Source organism: Periplaneta americana, chromosome 16, assembly GCF_040183065.1.
Source record: "Periplaneta americana isolate PAMFEO1 chromosome 16, P.americana_PAMFEO1_priV1, whole genome shotgun sequence".
Taxonomy (NCBI): Eukaryota; Metazoa; Arthropoda; class Insecta; order Blattodea; family Blattidae; genus Periplaneta; species Periplaneta americana.
The window spans coordinates 81,620,033-81,641,915 of NC_091132.1; the positions used below are offsets into that span (position 1 = coordinate 81,620,033).

Sequence of the window (21,883 nt, forward strand, 5' to 3'; positions counted from 1 at the left end):
ACAAGCATTACATTATAAGAAATTTAGTTGCTTCTGTACCATTAAAGTAGTCCCGCCTGGAAATCCGATTGGGGGACTATTTTGCTGCATAGAATTGGAATATATCAGTCTCCTAACTGTCCATTGTGCTACTCAAACCAAGAAATGGATTTGGAACACCTCAAAATCTGTGCTTCAGTGGCTGACCATGACAATAATTTTGAAAAATACTGGAGTGCAAGAGGTCAAATGACTTTGTCAAATGCCTGGCATTAGAAAACATCAACATATTTACTCTCTAAAAATTCTATATAAAGCACCCAAATCTCACCAGTTGCAGAAGCTGCAGATTCGTATCGCTGCCACTGGACTCCCTCCTATGCCCTATAGCTGACACAACTGAAATGCTCATTGTACTAGTAATTATTATTTGTATTTATATTACTATGTAATGTTAACTTAGGGTCTTAAAGATCGTTAGACACAATTTTGTTAAATGATAAATACAATGAATGAATCAGTCACTGAAAGAGAATACAGGTTCAAATTGATGCCACAGTGAAGTGCAATGAATGAAGCAATTATGTTAGGTGGTGAAAAAGGTTAATGTAAGTAGGCTGGTGATGAAGTGGGTCGTAGTTCTTGATGGAATGGCCCCTCTTAGTAAGTTGTGCCTGAAGTCACCGTTATACTGATTACTGCGAAAATGGCTTGCACATATATAGGCCCTTCTGTAAGGATGAGGATTTTCTGCCACAGCTGCCCACATGTGGTACCTGTTACAATCAAAATTCTATTATTATCTTCAAAAAATGCACAAACCAGGGTTGGTATTAATTTAAATTAATGATTTAATCATGATGTAAATAAAATAATTTTCATTTTATTTACATCAGATAATTGTTACTACTTAAATCACAGATTAAAATTATATGCACCTAACATGATTAAGATGAGAAATTAACTTCCTGAAGAAAAAAAAAATATAAACGTTTTTACATATGACTGTTCTGCTGCTTCTTAAAACTATTAGCAATATATGAGTAGCAAACTTGCAAAACTTGACATGTCCATTTTTACAAAATACACTTCAGATGCCAAAAACTTGCATCTCTGCAATGAAGAAAATATTTTCTATGGTGAAATATATTTTTCTTCCTATGAATTCATATAAAATTTCACCACAGAAAAATCTTTGTTTATTACAGACATATAATTCTAGCATTTTCTGAAGAAATGGACAGGTTTTGAAAGTTTGCTTCTCATATGTCTTTTCCCAACTCCTAATTAAGGAGCAACAGAACACATGGTACAGGTAGTCAAGTAGAACCTACTTTCGGAATCACCACCTAATTAAAGCACAGTATGATGCTGAGGATTGAAATGAACAGTTGTAGCTCATAACAATATTCAAAGTAAAAGTTGCACAATGCCAAATGGACTATCTATTTATTTTGAAAACACACAATGCTAAGCTCTTCTGATAAATTTATTTGTAAATATTAATCTCCCTAAATAGTTGAATTCTTTTCTAATGAATAACAAACTGAACATAATATCTTGCCTAAGTCTAAGCTAATTATTATTATCATTAAGTGCAGGTTATTAGTGCTGTAACTCTTCATGTATTAATAATGAGGCCTATGTGTAAACATAGTAAATTATTTTTGAAGCGATATTGTTAATTACTTAAAATAACACATTAAAAAATACACAATTATGTAGGAAGTAATGCACAAATTAAATTTAAATGAATTACAAAAGAAAGCAAAAACTCATTTTAATAAACAAATCTGAATTCGACAAATAATTCTCACTTAAATTTAAAAATCACTACAGTTTACCAACCCTGACTATTTACTGATGATATATAAGGATATCTTTGCATTGAGCTTATGCCAATGCCATTGCTTACCTTTTAAGCTGTGCTGCATTACTTGGCACAGGAAACAGGAATAACCAGGTCTTCTCACTACTATCCGATTTCTGACAGTACACTGCAGCACATTCACAGTGTAAAACTCCGCCATTTGTCTTTCTATTAACTGAAACAAACGACAGTAGCCTAGTATCATATAATGCATTAATAACACTACATTTCATAGAACAATTGAAGGATTGCAGTATAATCAACAGTATAATCAACGTTTGTGAAATATTCCTGGAAGAATTCTATCCACGAGTCTATAAAAATAATAAATATATCCAGCAATTTAACTCTTTTTATTTTATCAAAATTATTCCAGTAAAGGTACTACTGTTAACTGTAAAGTCAAATTTTCTAAAATATCTTTTTTTCGGGAACGACATTCTTTACTATTGCGTTACCAAGCTAGGGTACGCCATCCTTTGGTAACGCAACTGTAAAGAATTAAACCGGGAACAACATATTTAGTCATATCAGATTCTGTCCCACGAATTTTAAGATGTCTGACCAACTTAACTTAGCTATATACAAAAATGAGATGTTCGTTCATACCCAAAGTGTATATTAACTCTGTTAGCTTACCTTTAAAGCTCTTGGCGTAATTGCAGTTAGGCCTAATACACTCTTGTAATTCAACACAGAAGTTCATCATGTGGTAGTGGTAAAAGAAAGGTAATCGCGTTCTGAAGTTTATCCCTGAAAACAATTACAGATCTCAGTTTAATAAACGTTTAAGATATGATGGAAGAATTCAGTTTAAATTAGAAAACATGACGGTGCAGTTAAGCTGCATCTACACGGTTCAGTTTTTCATGCTCGTACGCACGCAGTCTGGGAAGAATATTGAAAGAATCAAGTTTAAAGCGCATGTTGAATTAAGATCCATTAAGATTTTCTATCTACAAGGTACGCCATATTAATATTAAAATACCAAGATACCATGTGATGGAGAGTAAAAACCGATTAGTTTCACTGGCCAAGTTCTGCAGCAGCGAAAGCTAAAATAGGTAATATATTATCCTGCACATTGTGTGCACTTCCGTTATTATTAAATACCAATTTTGCAGGCATTGTTTGAATGTGTGAAGTTGAAAGAAAAGTTGAACCGTGTAGATGTAATCTCAAACGTATTTCTTTCTTACCTTTAACGTTGCGAATTATTTCTTGTTGCAGGAAAGCACCAGTAACTTCTAAATTAACTCGATCTGTTCAAATTTCTTCCTTAAGCAGCCATGTTCGTCCATTCCATAATTTATACAAGATTTAAACAGAATAGGAATGCCAACACCCAACAATTGATCAACTGAACAAATGAGGTTAATAGGTCATACACAGTACACTAGTATGGCTACTTTGTCCTCGAATGAAAATGCAGATTAGCTATATAGTAATAGTAATAATAATCCGAATGTTATGAAACTGACACATTCTGTAAATAATGGATATTAATAATATCTGTTTAAAACTATCATATTGGCAAAACTTATAACCAAAGAACTTTCGAAACCAAAGAGTTTTGTACTGCTAATTTTACAAACTCTGTGATCGAAATACAGCCAGCGCTGTCCTGACCACATGCGGCAAACTAAGGAACATCTATGAGCATCCAACATCTATCATTTGAGTTACACCCCCCCGGTATATACTAGACTGTGTCTACTCATATATTGCCACCGGGAGCATTTTGTAATTTTTGCAATTTATTTTTTCTCTATTACAATATAATTATAAAAGTCACGTGACACAGTTTAAAGTGGATCCATACTATGAAACTATGATATTCAAATATAATTACGAACATAAAAACAAAAAAGTGAATTTCATTAATTTTTTACCATTATTTCACCATAGTATCCCCTTAAGCACACACTTTTTGAAGTCATAGTACATGATCATGTAGATAGCTGTGATTCTTTCCAAAGTTTGCACATTAAAAGAGAATCGATTATCTTCGTTCTCTCAAGGTGCTGTCCAATCCACCGATATTCCACAAAAACACGACACTCTCAACTGTTTTAGGCATGTATATGGATCGGCCGTAACATCATTAGCCCCATAGCAAAAGAGTTAAATTTATTGAACAAACAAACAATACGGACGCTGGGATAATTAGAGCTTAACTGTACATTTAAACAAATGCATTCAGTACAGTCCGTGACAAAACTCACTGCCATCCTCTAAACTCGATATTGAGCACGGGCCTTGTTTGTTACGTCACTAGCAGGCAGTGACATCTGTGTGGCTCTCCCCTCACCACACAGTTCCGTGCGAACAAAAGAGCAGAGCATTGCGAGGTTTTTCAGGAACAAAAGCTGGTTGAGGCAGCAATGGCCATTCATTAGACGAGCAGTGACAAGTCTGCAGGCAGCACTGTACATACCGCACATGGTGACGTGTTTCCGGTGGCCATACGGGTCCTCTGCAAAAAAATATAAAAATACTCCGAGTCGATAGTCCTGACCTAAGTCCCAACCCAAGTTAAGAGAATTCGCAACTCACTGGAGTTGAGTTCACTTCACAGCTAACGCTTTCCATAGCTAGTGGACGAATGCCCAAAGAAAAAAGCCCTTCAATCAGTTGAATTGTAGTATACTATACTTACCTTTCGTTTGATAGAGATGTTGCTTCTCAGACCAGTGGGATGAGACTAGTCCTTGGAAGAAAGTGGTTAATTCGACATTGGATAAGTCGAATTGTTGGGTAATTCCAGTATATAAATGTTTATGCCTCTTGAAATTTCTATTTAAACCAACGATAAATATTTACATTTTAATTTAAATTCACAAAACTTATATTTGGATAATTCGAAGACACAACTTCATTGATTTCAACGAAAATAGCGTTCAAGCTGAAATTCTAGAGCAAGTCAGAAAACATTTCGCAGGAACCTCGGTTATTAATGATTCAAGAATTCAAATTCTATTATTAAACTTCATAATGATCGACAGCTAGTGAAACAGAAGATCGTTGCTACTGTTAACAGATTTCGTACCATTATCCAGTGACTGACAGCAGGTAAAAGCAATTGGCGGGATGTCTAACGCAACGCTATTGTTTATACAGTGCTTTTCTTTCACATTGCGACCAGCGCACGCCGGCCGCCGCAGATCGAACAGTTAAGGCTGGTTCACAATAAACCGGGAACGGAAACGACATGCTCACATTTAAATACTTTTATTTTAACAATATTTCCGTTCTTATAATATCCCCGCAGCTGAGACTCCCTCCACCCGCGCATAAAATTCGTTCCTGTTCCATGGGTATAAATGTACGAGTTTTAAGTGCTAATTAAGTTACGAGTGTTATCAGTTTGTTTCGTTCCTGTTCCATGCATATATGAAACCATTGGCTAGTTTCTTTCGCTCCTGTTCCATGCGCATAAATGTACGAGTTATATATGCTAATTAAGTTGCGAGTGTTATCAGTGTTTGTGCCTCGACACGATTACACATTACCACAAAGGATTTTTAAGTACGACACGTCGTATGTGATAAACTCTTGTAGGGAAGTTAGAAGCGATTTGATACACAATTTCCCGGTTTACCTATCCCACACAGAGAAACTGAAACGAGTCAAAGTCAGGATAGAAGAAGAAATGTCAGAATGAAGTGAAATAGGGAGAGGAGTACGACAAGGATGCCCTTTATCACCTACTCTGTTCAACATCTACTTGGAGGACTTATTGAAGAACTGTTTTCAGAACATGGGAGGAATGATAGTAGGAGGAAGGATAAAGTGTGTAAGATTTGCTATGATATGGCGTTGTTTGCAGAAGAGGAGATGATACTAAGGGATATGCTACTGGAGCAGCTGTGAGCATTACGGGATGAAGATAAATGCAAACAAGACGAAGACCATGGTGATAGGAAGAAAAATAAAGGTAAACTTGCGAATTCTAAATGAGGCAGTAGAGCAAGTGGACAGCTTCAAATACTTGGGGTGTACTATAAGCAGTAACATGAGTTGCTGCTTAGAATTCAAAAAGAGAATAGCAATGGCAAAGGACGCTTTTAATAGAAAAAGAAGTATCTTCTGCGGACCTCTGGAGAAAGAACTAAGGAAGAGACTAGTCAAGTGCTTTGGTTGGAGTGTAGCATTGTATGGGGCAGAAGCATGGACATTACAACGAAGTGAAGCGAAGCGAATAGAAGCACTTGAAATGTGGATATGGAGAAGGATAGAGCGTGTGAAATGGACAGAGTAAGAAACGAAGCTGTGTTGGAAAGAGTGAACGAAGAAAGAATGATGCTGAAACTGATAAGAAAGAGGAAAAGGAATTGGATGGGTCACTGGTTGAGAAAAAAATGCCCACTGAAGGATGCACTGGAAGGAATGGTGAACGGGAGAAGAGTTTTGGGCAGAAGAAGATATAAAATGATAGACGACAAAAAATACATATGGATCATATGCGGAGACAAAGAGGAAGGCAGAAAAAGGGAAAGACTGGAGAATGCTGGGTTTACAGAGAAAGACCTGCCCTTGAGCAGAACACTATGAATGAATGGACAGAGAAAGCGTACGAAGACTTGTGAATAAATTCAGGGAAACGGGGTTGATTCGCGATAGAAAGCGAAGAGTAGCCTAACACGATCCCCTGATTTAACTCTAGGCCTATGAGGTTATCATCTATGGGGGAACTTCAAAAATAAAGTGTATGCAGCAATCCCCCATACATTGGAAGAACTAAAAGAAAAATCAGGCGAGAAATTGACTCAATTTCGGATATTTAACTCTCGAGTGTCAATGAAAATTTCCTGAGAAGATGCCAGAAATGTGTGTATGGAGAAGGGCCACATTTCAACATTTCTCATGATAATGTAGGCATATGTGCTTATTATAATTGTAATTGTAACTGTAACTGTGAGAACTTGAAACGGTAGCGGGGATATTATAACTGTTTCGGCGGGAGTCCGAGGCTGCTGTGGCCGATATGCGAGCCGCCGTGCGCGCCGCAGTGTGAAAGAAAAACACTGTAGATGTGTAACTACCCCTCCTATCCACCGGTCAAGAGACAAAATTTGTGAAAATTCGCATTGTTGTATGGACAGAAGTTAGTGTGTTACTCGCTCTTTTGCATTAATAATGTCAAAGTATGGAGCACATATCAAGTCTAGCACTAGCAAAGAAATTTGAAGTGTTTTAATCTATTAATTACCTAACTTTCTGTGGATATATATTGGGTTGATGCAAAAATTTGTAGTTTTTTTTTTTTGTGGCAACAGTTTTTATTTGAGATGAATAAAATACAGAAATTAATCAGTAATATACTCTCCTATATTATCTATGACTCTCTGCCAACACTGGGGTAGTTTTTCGATCCCATGTCTGAAGAAATCTGCTGGTATGGAGTTAAAGAAGTCCTCAAGCCAAGTTTGTAAAGCATCTTCGTTAACAAAGGAGTTCCCTTGAAGATTGTTGGATAGAGAACGGAAAAGGTGAAAAACTGTTGACCCAAGAACGGGAGAATACAGGGAATATGGAATCATCCCCCAACCAAGCTCCTGGACAAATGCTTTCGTCATGTTAGCGGAGTGAGGGGTGCATTATCGTGTTGCAGCAGCACTTGATGCAGTCTTCCCGGTACTTTTTCTTCAATTGCGGTCGCAAGGTGTCCGAGTTGTTGGCAATAAATGTCAGCAGTTATGGTTACATTCCTGGGAAGCAATTCTTATACATGACGCCTTCTTTACTTCTTTATCCCACCAGACGCATATCATTATCTTCTGTGGATGGGCAATAACTTTTGTATGGGGTGTTGTGTGTTGAAACGACAGAAACATTTCCTTGCAGTGCTTTCTCTTATGAAATTCTCCCCGTAAAAATCATTCCTCTATTAAACTCAAACAGAAGAATGTCGGAAGTGTTTGTCTTCTTCCACTTGACATCCATCTACTTTAGCCCACAAATACGAGTAGCACAAACTTTCTTCAAATCAATGCCTCGACAATCTGATCGAGAGCCTGCCAAGACGCATCCAGGCATTTGTCAGAACCAGAGAAGGCTTGACGCGTTACTGAAACAGTTTCTTTTAAATGTCGATATTGCTAATTGCATGTAATTGAACTGATAGTTTATTCTCCTTACAGTACTATGTTTGTCGTTTGCTTATTTATGCCTCAATAAAAAAGTTAAATGTAATTTTTGTTTAATATTTTATTACGTATGGTTAAAGTAGTCGCAGGGTTTCTTTATTCAAACGAAATACTGAAATATGGAAAGACTCTTAAAGTCTGTTTGGTTTCAAACTTTTTTTGATGTGTATATACATATATCACACCAGGGGCGGCTCTACGATAAGAACTGCAGAGCTGCAGAACCGCCATTTAAATGGACCTGAAAAAATTAAAAATATAAAACGTGCTTTTATGTAATCTAGTTCATTGTTTCATTTATTTTTCCAATTTATTCTCCTTCGATCCGAAATTTTACTGTCTGTAGGAGCCTTGAACTGCTCAAGAATTTTAGCTGTAGTGTACTTTTCGGATCTGTGATCGGCAGTTCCTGAAGCTCAACGTAGGGTAGTCGGCAACAGAAAACTGGTTTTCTTCACCGTCCCATAAGACCGTATTAGAGCTGCAACCGAAGCAGCTCTCTTCGAAGATACAAAAGAACCGTCGACACTCTCATCTCTTTATGACCTGCATTAGAATACATAGGCTTCTGGACTACTGTATATCATTTTATATTAAAAATGAATGAAATGAAAACCTAATCGTCCCACCCTTTTCGAAATTAAAAGAGAAATTGCATGTTAACTCAAGAAATTAGGACGTCCTACATAAAATTTAAATATTGAAATTTCTGAAAAAAGTCGAGGAAATCCTGTAGCCTACCAGTCATTTCAATATCGAAATGTGTAATAGAAACGGTTGGTTTCTTGCTGCGCTCATGAAAACGCTTTCTGCCCCACCCGTGTATTCTGTTTAGAGGAGAAAATACACGGACAAATACCGGAGTGAAGAATTTAGTTAATTTGACTTAAGAAACTAGAAAAGCATGTGGGGCACATCTCCACTACGTGACTAGTTGTACCAGGTGGAGAGGTGTAGCGCACGAATGGTTGGACTACAATTTCGGGTGCACAGTCAACTTCGAGAAGGGGCTGTAATTACACGCGTTACCCGATTTAGATGCAATAAACAGCATGCGTTTGCTAAATACACTATTTTTCATGCAGAACTGCCAACCTTTGTAACCGCGGGCCGCTACTGTATCACACATCATCCAACAGTAACTTGGGAATCGAGGTTAGCCTTCTGATATTTAATATTAGGCGACATATTATATTCGTGAACATTTCTTACAAAATAAAGCACAACTATGTCCAAAATCTTATGAAAGTCACCAAAAACATCTAAAAAGGGAGTCGGCCCGGTTGGTGCACTTGGTATAGTGCTGGCCTACTATGCCCGAGGTTGCGGGTTCGATCCCGGGCTAGGTCGATGGCATTTAGGTGTGATTAAATGCGACAGGCTCATGTCAACAGATTTATTGGCATGTAAAAGAACTCCTGCAGGACAAAACTCCGGCACACCGGCGACGCTGATATAACTTCGGTAGTTGTAAGCGTCGTTAAATAAAACATAACTTTTTTTTTTCTAAAAAGGGAAAAACACTCTATGAAATCACTACATTCACCGAACTTCGTTACATAATACTATTTTCTGTTTCGGAATCTTGAAGAGGAATTTAAAGGAAGGAAATCCGAGAACGATAATGTTATGATAGGAGTGAATAGATGGTTTCGATTAAACACTTATGAATTTTATTTGGGGGAAATGAAAAAACTCCTGGATGGTACCAATATGTGACGTGAGGATTATGTTAGAAATAATTATGTATATAATGATTTTTTTTCCTACGTTGGGCTAAGAATTTGACCTCCAACTTCTCCTTCAAAGAATACGGTAATTTTTTGCTTCAAACATATTTCCAATAGAAGTTCACCTACAGCATCAAAGAAAGGGATGACAGGATGAGTCAGCGTTGCCATGGAGATGACGCAGATGTGTGCACCCCTGGGGCGCGCGGTGTCATGAATGTTTGGTTCGGTTAGATAGAAGCTAAAGATCTACTTCCATGCCACCCACCCTCTTGTTCTTTTCTATTCTCTCCCTCAGTCTCCTCTTTTAAGGAAGCTGCATGGAAATGGAATCTATCTTTCTCCCGGATGACTTGATTGCTATCTCTACATCGAGTACCATCGCGGTCTCCTTCATCTCATCCCGGGTTCGATTGCCGTTCCCCGCACAAACGACGCACTGAACTGCGTACGTGGAGCGGCACGCTTCTTCTTTTGAAGCTACGAGGGAAGTGATACAATGGGAATGTCCACGTCTGACGGAAGAAAAGCGGTGATCTAAACTACGAAAGTCAGTGTTGTACCAGATCCAGCAATTATCTCCAATTTCAGTCATTAAAAATGTAAGTGAAAATTGCTTTCCGATGAAAATAATTACATTTAAACAAATAATAAGATCTTCATTCATTTATTCATTCATTGATAGTATTCTGCCCAAGAGCAGATCTTTCACTGCAAACCCAATATTCTCCAGTTTTTCCTATTTTCTGCCTTCCTCTTAGTCTCCGCATATAATAATAATAATAATAATAATAATAATAATAATAATAATAATAATAATAATAATAATAATAATAATAATAATAATAATAATTCATCAGTGTGGTTTTAGGCGTAATAGATCAACTATTGACCACATATTTTGTATTCGACAGAAAATGGAGAAAAAATGGGAGTATAAGGGTACAGTGCATCAGTTATTCATAGATTTCAAAAAGGCATATGACTCGGTTAAGAGAGAAGTTTTATACGATATTCTTATTGAATTTGGTATTCCCAAGAAACTAGTTCGATTAATTAAAATGTGTCTCAGTGAAACGTACAGTAGAGTTCGTATACGTCAGTTTCTGTCAGATGCGTTTCCAATTCACTGTGGGCTAAAGCAAGAAGATGCATTATCACCTTTACTTTTCAACTTTATTCTAGAGTAGGCTATGGCATTAGGAAAGTCCAGGATAACAGAGAGGGCTTGGAATTGAACGGGTTACGTCAGCTGCTTGTCTATGCGGATGACGTGAATGTGTTAGGAGAAAATCCACAAACGATTAGGGAATACACGGGAATTTTACTGGAAGCAAGTAAAGAGATAGGTTTGGAAGTAAATCCCGAAAAGACAAAGTATATGATTATGACTCGTGACGGGAATATTGTACGAAATGGAAATATAAAAATTGGAAATTTATCTTTTGAAGAGGTGGAGAAGTTCAAATCTCTTCGAGCAACAGTAACAAATATAAATGATACTCGGGAGCAAATTAAACACAGAATAAATATGGGAAATGCCTGTTATAATTCGGTTGAGAAGCTTTTATCATCCAGTCTGCTGTCAAAAAATCTGAGAGTTAGAATTTATAAAACAGTTATATTACCGGTTGTTCTGTATGGCTGTGAAATCTGGACTCTCACTTTGAGAGAGGAACATAGGTTAAGGGTGTCTGAGAATAAGGTGCTTAGGAAAATATTTGGGGCTAAGAGGGATGAAGTGACAGGAGAATGGAGAAAGTTACACAACACAGAACTGCACTTATTTTATTTTTCACCTGACATAATTAGGAACATCAAATCCAGACGTTTGAGATGGGCAGGGCATGTAGCACGTATGGGCGAATCCAGAAATACATATAGAGTGTTAGTTGGGAGGCCGGAGGGAAAAAGACCTTTAGGGAGGCCGAGACGTAGATGGGAAGATAATATTAAAATGGATTTGAGGGAGGTGGGATATGATGATAGAGAATGGATTAATCTTGCTCAGGCGGGCTTATGTGAGGGTGGTAATGAACCTCCGGGTTCCTTAAAAGCCAATAAGTGAAGTGTGAAGTGAAGTGTGAAGTGAAGTGTGAATAATAATAAGTGTTAGGCCACAAGCCTGTTACGGTCTCACATCAGATTTTCACGCCATCTCTTAGCAGGACGACCCACAGATCTTTGGCCATGTGGTACATAATCATAAATTGCCTTTGTACATCTATTAGTACTCATTCTTTCCAAATGATGTTTCCAATTAGACTGATCTTGAACAATGTAATCTAAAACTGGTTGAGTTTTTAGTTCCTTTAAAATTTCCCAATTTCTTTTCAGATCCCATTTAGTATAGCCCGCTGTTCTTCGCATGAATCGCATTTCACAAGCCGTTATTCTGCTTTTCTCAGTGTCCATGCTTCGCTGCCATAGTTGAGCATCGGTTGTGCCAATGTGTTGTAGAGACGTATGCGGGTGTGTTTCTGAACCAAGGATGGTTTCATCACACTATTTATAATGCCCATAGCTCTTATGTATTTATTAATTTTCTGTGATATGTCCAATTCTTCAAAAATGGAAAGATTGTAACCTAAATATGGGAAACTATTACATCTTTCTAATATTTTATTATCGAGACAAATTGTTTTATCAGTTGAAATTTCCATATTGTATGTGGCTGCTACTTGCTGCAAATTATATATTGACCTTTGGAGGTCGTCTTCTGAACGTGCTAATAATACCAAATCATCTGCAAGAAGAATTGAATCCAATTTAAGGTGTCTGTTAATTTGTATACTCTACATCCATGGCGAGTTTGCTTCCACTCTTTAATTATTCGGTTCATAATAATAATAATAATAATAATAATAATAATAATAATAATAATAATAATACTTTATTACCAGAACAAAGATACATATTGAGTTTTTTTTAATATAAGAACTCTCTAGCACCCCCAGAAAGAGTAAGTTACATACTCGTGCTCAGGGGGCATTCCACATAATGTTAAGACATTTTATTAAATAACAGAGTAAAAAATAATAAAAGAAAAAAAGAAGAAGAAAAAACACATATTACAATAACTGAACTTTAAATTTTCTCTGTTAACAGCAATTTTTAATAGATTTTTTTTAAATAAGGAGCATTAGCAAATTGTATGTGTGGAAATTTATCTATGATCATGTTATAAAGCCTTGGACCGAAGTTGCTACTGTGATTATATGCTACAGTTGTAGTCAAACATATGTTGTCTGATCTTTTGGTTTTATATTTATGTGAATATAAATTAAATATGTTTCGGTTTTTATGTATGAAATTCAGCAATACATTGTTATAAATTTGATGGAAGTCAAATACTTTAAATTCTGAATACAGCAGCCCTGAAGGATAATCAAGAGCTTTGTTAAAGGCATACCGGTATTTTTATTATTCTTTTCTGTAGCAGAGTTATTGGCATGAGGGAGGTGCTATAAGCACTACCCCATCGTATAATGCCGTATTGTAATATAGCTTGTACTAATGCGAGATAAATCAGTCGTAAAGTATGGACAGTCAAGTAATTTCGTAGGATGACAAAATAGATATGATCCATATATCTTAATGCCGTCTATTATCTGATATCTTCTTCTGCCCCGAACTCTTCTCCCGTTCACAATTCCTTCCAATATATCTTCAGTGGCCAGTTTCTTTTCAGCCAGTGACCCAGCCAATTTATTTTTCTCTTCCTGATCAGTTTCAGCATTATTTTTTTCTTCACCCACTCTTTCCAACATAGCTTCGTTTATTGTGTCGTAAAGTATGGACAGTCAAGTAATTTCGTAGGATGACAAAATAGATATGATCCATATATCTTAATGCCGTCTATTATCTGATACCTTCTTCTGCCCCGAACTCTTCTCCCGTTCACAATTCCTTCCAATATATCTTCAGTGGCCAGTTTCTTTTCAGCCAGTGACCCAGCCAATTTATTTTTCTCTTCCTGATCAGTTTCAGCATTATTTTTTTCTTCACCCACTCTTTCCAACATAGCTTCGTTTATTGTGTCGTAAAGTATGGGCAGTCAAGTAATTTCGTAGAATGACAAAATAGATATGATCCATATATCTTAATGCCGTCCATTATCTGATATCTTCTTCTGCCCCGAACTCTTCTCCCGTTCACAATTCCTTCCAATATATCTTCAGTGGCCAGTTTCTTTTCAGCCAGTGACCCAGCCAATTTATTTTTCTCTTCCTGATCAGTTTCAGCATTATTTTTTTCTTCACCTACTCTTTCCAACATAGCTTCGTTTATTGTGTCTGTCCATTTCACACGCTCTATTGCTCTCCATAACAACATTTCAAGTGCTTCTAGTCGCTTCTCTTCACTTCGTCGCAATGCCCATGTTTCTGCTCCATACAATGATGCTACACTCTACACAAAGCACTTCACTAGTCTCTTCCTTAGTTCTTTTTCCAGAGGTCCGCAGATGTTTTTTTTATTAAAAGCTTCCTTTGCTATCCTCCTTTTGACATCCTGGCAGCAGCTCATGTTACTGCTTATAGTACATCCCAAGTACAGTACGATTATTTAGTCCTGACAGTCCCGGCGATCTGCGCCTGGTTCAGGCGAGTCCATTAAGTTACGCCAAGGGATGTTCAGGTTAGTCTGTTGCCTGCAGTCAAAGGGATCGGATGTCACGCATGCGGTATAGCTTTGTGTTTCCAACACAGTTGAGCTGTACTGCATTCCTTTAGCGACCGCTCGCCCTTATCTCTACTCCGGAGCTCTCCCCACTACTCCTATTACTTCCCCTCATTCGTGTCGCTGAGCTGTCAGGACTAAATAATCGGGTTGTATTGGAAGCTATCCACTTGCTCTATTGCCTCATTTAGAATTTGCAAGTTCACTTTCTTTACTTTTCTTCCTACGACCATGGTCAATATAATTTAAATAGCAAGAACGAAAACTGAACCCAAAAGCAACAACACTTATCAAAACTAGACACCGGAGACAAGAGGAATAACATTTTTAATAGGCTAGTTAATGTTTTCTTTTATATAAGTTAGATCATAAAAATACAATCATTCGGGGTAATATACGGTACAATTATATGAACTCTGAAAAATAAAAGTATAAAAGCTATTAGGCTCAAAATTTATAAAATTATAGCCGCCCCGTAGTTTTATATGTTTTGAAAATTGAGTTGTCACATAAAAAAGAATCTAGTAGAATACAGGCTGCTGAGATGAGATTCCTGCGCAATGAGAAAGGGTGTATAAGAGTCGATAAGTTCGAAAAGACGATATTGGCCAAGAATTAGAATTATATTCCCTCAATAACAAAACAGATTACAGATAGGATTAGACACAGCATGTGTACAGAATGGATGATTATAGATTTCCCAAAAAGCAAAGGACTATCAACCAAAAGGACGAAGAAGACAGGGACGACCAATGAAATTATGGCGAGACGCCGGAACAGGCACTGGCCAATACACATAAACCAAAGATGTTGATCACAAAAATATAACGGGTGAGACATTTAAAACAGGCCACCTGAATAGCACGGCCATTTTTAGTGATAGAAGACAAATCTTCACACAAAAGTTGTTTGACTTGAATGCGGACATATTGCGGTATAGATATTTGTTTGATAGGTGCAGATGTAGGGGAGGTACGGAAACAAACTTCATTATTTTAAATGTATTGATATAATTTATTATTTACCATTTAATGTACGTTTCAAGACGTATACAAAAACTGTGTTTTGATGGCCATAGAACAGCGATGTCAGACAGGGACTAAACGGAGCGGAGCGCTCCACTAGACTGGTTTCGTGCTCCGGTGTTTCCACAGACATAAGCAAGCTCAAGCTCCGATCTAGCTCCACAACCGCTATTGGAGCTTACAACTCTGACACTACTGCCATAGAAGATAGCTGAGGTTAATTATGAACAATATGTTTGTTAAAAAAAAAGTCAATCATTTCTGTAACTTACATCATATTATGCTCAGATTTACATAATGAATTCAAAGTGTGACCTTGAGCATTGATACATGTAGCAAAGCGATTCTAAGCAGAAAACACTGCACGTTGAATTTCATCAGAGCATATCGCCGAGCATGCGCGTGTTATACGTTCGTTCATGTCTTCGGGGCTCGTTGGTATTTTTTGGTACTTTGTTTGTTTTAATTTTCCCTACGAATAAAAATCCATTGGTGTTAAGTCTGGTGATCATGCAGGCCATTTTGTGTCTTCATATACATAAAGGAAACAGTTCAACGAGTTGAATGTTTGTTTACATTCGATTTGTACAGTTCAAACTGTATAATGGGGCAACCCAGTAGTTCATCGGTTCATTGAAATAAACTAATTTTTCTTAATCTTTAACCTTTAACTATCATCAATGGCTATCAAAATACAGTTGTTGTACACGTCTTCAAACGCACTATTAAAGGGTAAACAATAAATCATATTAATTCATTTAAAATAATGAAGTTGGCTTCCATATCTTCTCTACATCTGCACCTATCAAACAAATATCTATACCACAATATGCCCCCCCCTTCACGCGAAACAACTGTTGTCTGAAGATTTGTCTTCTATCACTGCAAATGGCCGTGCTATTCAAGGGGCCTTTTTAAAATGCCGCATTCTGTATATTAGACACTTTTATAGATAATGGAAATCATACACCATTCTCGACAAAGTTATTCAACATTAGCTTGAAGTTATTCCATGTCGAAGTTACGTAATAACATAATTGAAAAATGTTAACGTAAGTATGTATATGAATTAAAATATTTGTTTTGTAACCTAATCGCTTCGTAACTCGAATTACCCACACTGCTGCTCTACAGTTACATAATGGAAGAACATAATGTGGTTTTTTAAATTATGAATAGACGAATGAGACGAAAATGGGACGCTATAAATTTGGCATCTGATTTCTTCGCTGGAAATTTTAGCCTACATACGTTAACTTTTATACACAAGTTACATACGTAGCCCTAACTTTTTTATGTGGACACACTTTAACTGTGCATAACCGGTATGTATGTTACAAGAATATGTATAGTAGGCCCTATGTATCCAATACCTACCCACTTCACTTTATGTGATTCGGGTTTCGCACATTGCGGATATATGGCAGGATTGTGATCCATTTTCTAGTTGCACACCACTTCGGCTGGCCACGCTATGCATGAATTTGACATCTCAGAACTATATTAATCGTATAACAAAATTATTTATTTCTTAAATGTAGAGTACTTATTATGTAAGCAAATGTTGAAAAACTTATTCAGTAACTCAAAAATAAAGAAGGTATTTCAGGTAGAAATAATTATTTACAATACAAATGTTAAATATATGTTATTTTGTGAGTAGAGATGGTTGCGAAACAGGCTGCAAATCGAATGTAGCAAATCTACAAACAAAATAACAGCAATTTTTACATGTATGTGTCGTACATTATTTTTAGATGGCCGGTCAATATTTATAAATGCATTAAATTATTTATTAATTTATTTACGTATATTACTACCGTCTGAATATTGGTTAACATGATAGATGTGGTATTGAATTGCACCTGATTGTAAATTTATGAAACAATATAGTCGGAGTTCGAAAATGTATATAGTAATTCTAAAAGTGTACCGCAAGAAATAAAAGAAGTTGGAGGAAGAGTTGGTCTAATATTGGAGTTATTACTAGGAAACAACGTGCAACAAGTTTACAGATGATGAGAGATAAAGACTGTTCAAGAACGCACATTCATTCAGACGATGTTTTAAACTCTAATTTACTTCCCGCAAATTCTGACAAGCGTAGATCTATTACCAGTAATGCCTGCACACAAGGGGCATTTTTAAGTAACTGTAACAAGCCTAACATTAATGTAACAATTTCTAGAAAAATACGTTAGAAGAAAATAGTTGAAGTAATTTATTTCAATTTTATAAGTTTCTTAAAAAAAAAAAAAAAAAGAACTCTTTTAAAAGTATGGCTGGCGTTATTTGATGGTTACGACTGCTGCCATGTGGCAGCTAGTGGGAAACAATTGACATTCGTCGAAACACTTGAAAGTAAGTGTTAAACACACTTTTTCACACGTTACCGTGTAATAGTCATTTTGAATACTCTTGCTGGTGTCAAATGATATACGTTTAGGAATGGCTTTCTAAAAAGGTTATTCTATCATTCTACTTAATTAACATACTTACAACATTGCAGAGTAGCAGGCCTATACATAATCTGTATTATTTCTTGAGCTCCTTAATACAGCTCGGAAGTATAACCTGGAAATCTCAATAAGAAAATCTATTGTGATGGCTTTTCTAGGTAAACACCCCAGAAAATCTAAATAACAGTAAATAATAAGATTTTGGAACAAGTTAATCACTCTAATTATTTGGGGTGTAATATTACATTTGGAATTGAACGGATTACATCAGCTTCTTGTCTATGCGGATGACATGAATATGTTAGAAGAAAACCCACGTACGATTAGGGAAAACACGGAAATTTTACTTGAAGCATGTAAAGCGATAGGTTTGGAAGTGAACCCCGAAAAGATAAAATATATGATTATGTCTCGTGACCAGAATATTGTACGAAATGAAAATATGAAAATTGGAGATCTACTCTTCGAAGGGGTGGAAAAATTCAAACATATTGGAGCAACAGCAACAAATATGAATGACACTCGGGAGGAAATTAAAAGCAGAATAAATATGGGAAATGAGTATTATTATTCGGTTGAGAAGCTTTTGGCAACTAGTCTGCAGTCAAAAAATCTTAAAGTTAGAATTTATAAAACAGTTATATTACCGGTTTTTCTGTATGGTTGTGAAACTTGGACTCTCACTTTGAGAGAGGAACAGAGATTAAGGGTGTTTGAGAATAAGGTTCTTAGGGAAATATTTGGGGCTAAGAGGGATGAAGTTATAATATAATGTTGGCATTGTATTCTTCACCTGGCATAATTAGGAACAATAAATCCAGATGTTTAAGATGAGCAGGACATGTAGCACGTATGGACGAATCCAGAAATACACATAGAATATTAGTTGGGAGACCGGAAGGAAAAAGACCTTTGGAGAGGCTGAGACGTAGAAGGGAGGATAATATTAAAATGGGTTTGAGGGAGGTGGGATATGATGATAGAGGCTGGATTAATCTTACATAGGATAGGGACCGATGGAGGGCTTATGTGAGGGCGGCAATGAACCTGCGGATTCCTTAAAAGCCATTTGTAAGTAATAAGTAAGTAAGTAATATTACATATGAAGAAGACGAAGACGTAAGAAATAAACTGGCAAAATTTCAATATATTATATATGTAACAATCAAACGCACTTTGTCAGGAAAAGCCAGAAAAGATAGGCCTACTATGTTGACATTTTTTAAGTCATGGCAGTGCCTGTATTGATGTATGGTTCAGAAAATTGGACATTGAGAAGATCTGATAATAGACATATTAGAGTCTGGAGAAATGACATTTCTGATGAGTGTAGCTGGATACACTCGACGGGATGAAATAAGGAATACTTTTATTAGAGATTAATTAGGGATTTTTAACTTGAATAAAAACATAAAGAGAAAAAAAGAAATTGGCATGACCACATCATTCGGATAAAAGATGGAAGGCTGACGAAGATAGTACTAAACTACCAATCATTTGCATATCTGATGTGGGTCGTCCTAGAAGAAGATGGCAAGGTGACTGGATATGAACCTGTGTGATCGGAACTGATCTATTGGTCCACCTTGTGGTTGATGATGATTATGATTATTATGATGATGATTATTATTATTATTATTACTATTATTATTATTATTATTATTATTATTATTATTATTATTATTATTACTAGAAAACTTGATACAGTTCTTGCATTATCTTGATTTTGTTCTCCGTTTATAATAATGACATTTACATCCAATAACATCTATCAGATGTGGCAAAAACAAAATCACTCCTGTGTGGAGAAAAAAAAACATTTACCTACAACATTAAGATTACATTTTAAAGCAAGTTTTGTAGTTGTACTATGGAGAGGTTAGTTAAACACTGCGAAGTTTTGAAATGATAAACATCTAGGCCTATGATGTTACTACACAGTTCATCACTGTAACAAGAACGAATGTCTAACGATCGGCTTATACCGTTCGAGGATTTATCGTTCGTGACAATTTTACCCATCATGCATGTGCGCTACCTATCGGATTATACTATGAACTACTTGGCGCTCGAGCGAAAACGTCCGATGCAGACCTCTGTCACACACCCCTGATCAGGAAGCAGGAACAATGCTGCAGCCAGTATAGAGTATCAGTGCCACCATCGTATCGCGAAGCCTCGGCGAGGTCGGGGATTTGGCGCGGGGATTGCAAACCGTAGAACATAACTTGTGTGGGATTTTATATAGTGGCATCGCATCAAGGCACGCCTTAACCCACCCCCTCCTACGCCAACCTCCCAAAAAAGGAAGGAATCGGTTAACTTTATAGAGAGAAGTTTTGCCTGTAAGCTTTCGGTTGAAATCACTTAGATATTGGGACCAGATTCGGTTCGCCAACTTACGTCTAGACGAAGGAGTTCAGGTAAAAAGATCTAACAACCCTCAAGATGCGACGAAGGATGAACGAGAGTGAACTAAGGACTCTTACGATAAAACCAAACGCAATCGTACTTCCGAAATTGTAGCTACAGTTCTTAAATGTTCGAATTGAATGCCGTGTTACGAAGTTGAGAACTAAATATTCGACTCCATTAAATGTTTATTCCTTGAAGTTTTGAAACGAATATTCGGAGAGTCATGAAAGTGTATTGAATACATTAAGATAAAATTTTATAGGTAATTAATCTGGTACAAAAGACAAGACACAGTTAAGTAATGCTACACCATTGTTTCTTTTTGTGTATGAATGGTGAAAGATAATGACATTTAAAAATAAAATAATATTAATAATAATAATAATAATAATAATAATAATAATAATAATAATAATAATAATAATATATAAATAATTAGATCCGGCATGTTTGGCAAAATGCCTTTTTTACTGGGTGGAAGTAAATCATTATTTTCATAGATATAAATGTGATTTGGGGTAAAACAAAGTGATAGGGCTAATATTTATTTTGCCTATTTTGCCTTTTTAAGCTTCTACCTGAAAGCCAGATTTGCATAATGACTCACTTTACTGATAATAGTAAATAAACGTATTTTATTTCGGTGCTTAATCTGCTATTAATCGTGCTTTAATACTATTGGTGTAATATGAACAATGATCGACAATCCACAGTTATAAAAATGTCATGTCACACAAAACCAACAATCAGCTTTATAATTAATTTTAAATATTAAGCTCGTGCTCATAGATGTTGTCACATAGCATTTAAAATTGTTTGCTTTCATATTTTGAAATCTTACTGTTACAATATTGTGCTTCAAGTATTTATTATTGTAGGCCAAAGAAATTTAAGTGAGGAACAGTCAGTTATTGTCGGGTAACAGAAGGTATAAGATCAGTTAGCTAGAATGCCTAAATTCAGTAAGCCATTGAAAAGTAAACTTTATGCTTACGGTTTTGAATTTGGTACCCATGTATTTTCAACCGATGGAACAGTTCTGTTATGTAAGGTTTGTGAAAAGACAGTTAATCACAAAAAAATGTATTTTATAGTCAACATGTGTCAACTACGAAGTAAAAATGTGAGTTATGTTTATAATTTAAATTTATTGCTGAAATATATCATGCCTTTTTAAAATGTATAATGCCTTTTTTTTATTATTGTACCTTTTTTTTACGTTTTCATTGCCTTTTTTTTTTTTTTTTTGCCCGCCTATTTTAACTGTTTTAAATGCCTGAACATCCGGGCTCTAATAATAATAATGGAGCTGTGTTGCAAAGAGTAAATGAAGAAAGTATGGTGCTGAAACTGATCAGGAAGAGGAAAAGGAATTGGTTGCGTCACTGGCTGAGAAGAAACTGCCTACTGAAAGATGCACTAAAAGGAATGGTGAACGGGAGAAGAGTTCCGGATAGAAGAAGATATCACATGGTCGACAGCATTAAGATGTATGGATCATATGAATAAATTTCTAAATTATAGACATCAGCTCAAAGAATTTTGAGTGACCACAAGGGTCCTGAATACAATAAAC

The 21,883-nt window shown here is 36.2% G+C and overlaps 1 long non-coding RNA gene across 1 annotated transcript; it reads right to left on the minus strand.

Moving 5' to 3' along the window:
- Positions 1 to 619: 619 nt before the first annotated feature.
- On the minus strand, positions 620 to 3,535 carry LOC138716530 (uncharacterized). Its single transcript, XR_011336678.1, has 3 exons — positions 2,489 to 3,535; positions 1,895 to 2,024; positions 620 to 755 (listed from the first exon to the last, which is right to left on the minus strand). It is a non-coding gene; the product is annotated as an uncharacterized lncRNA (long non-coding RNA).
- Positions 3,536 to 21,883: the final 18,348 nt, after the last annotated feature.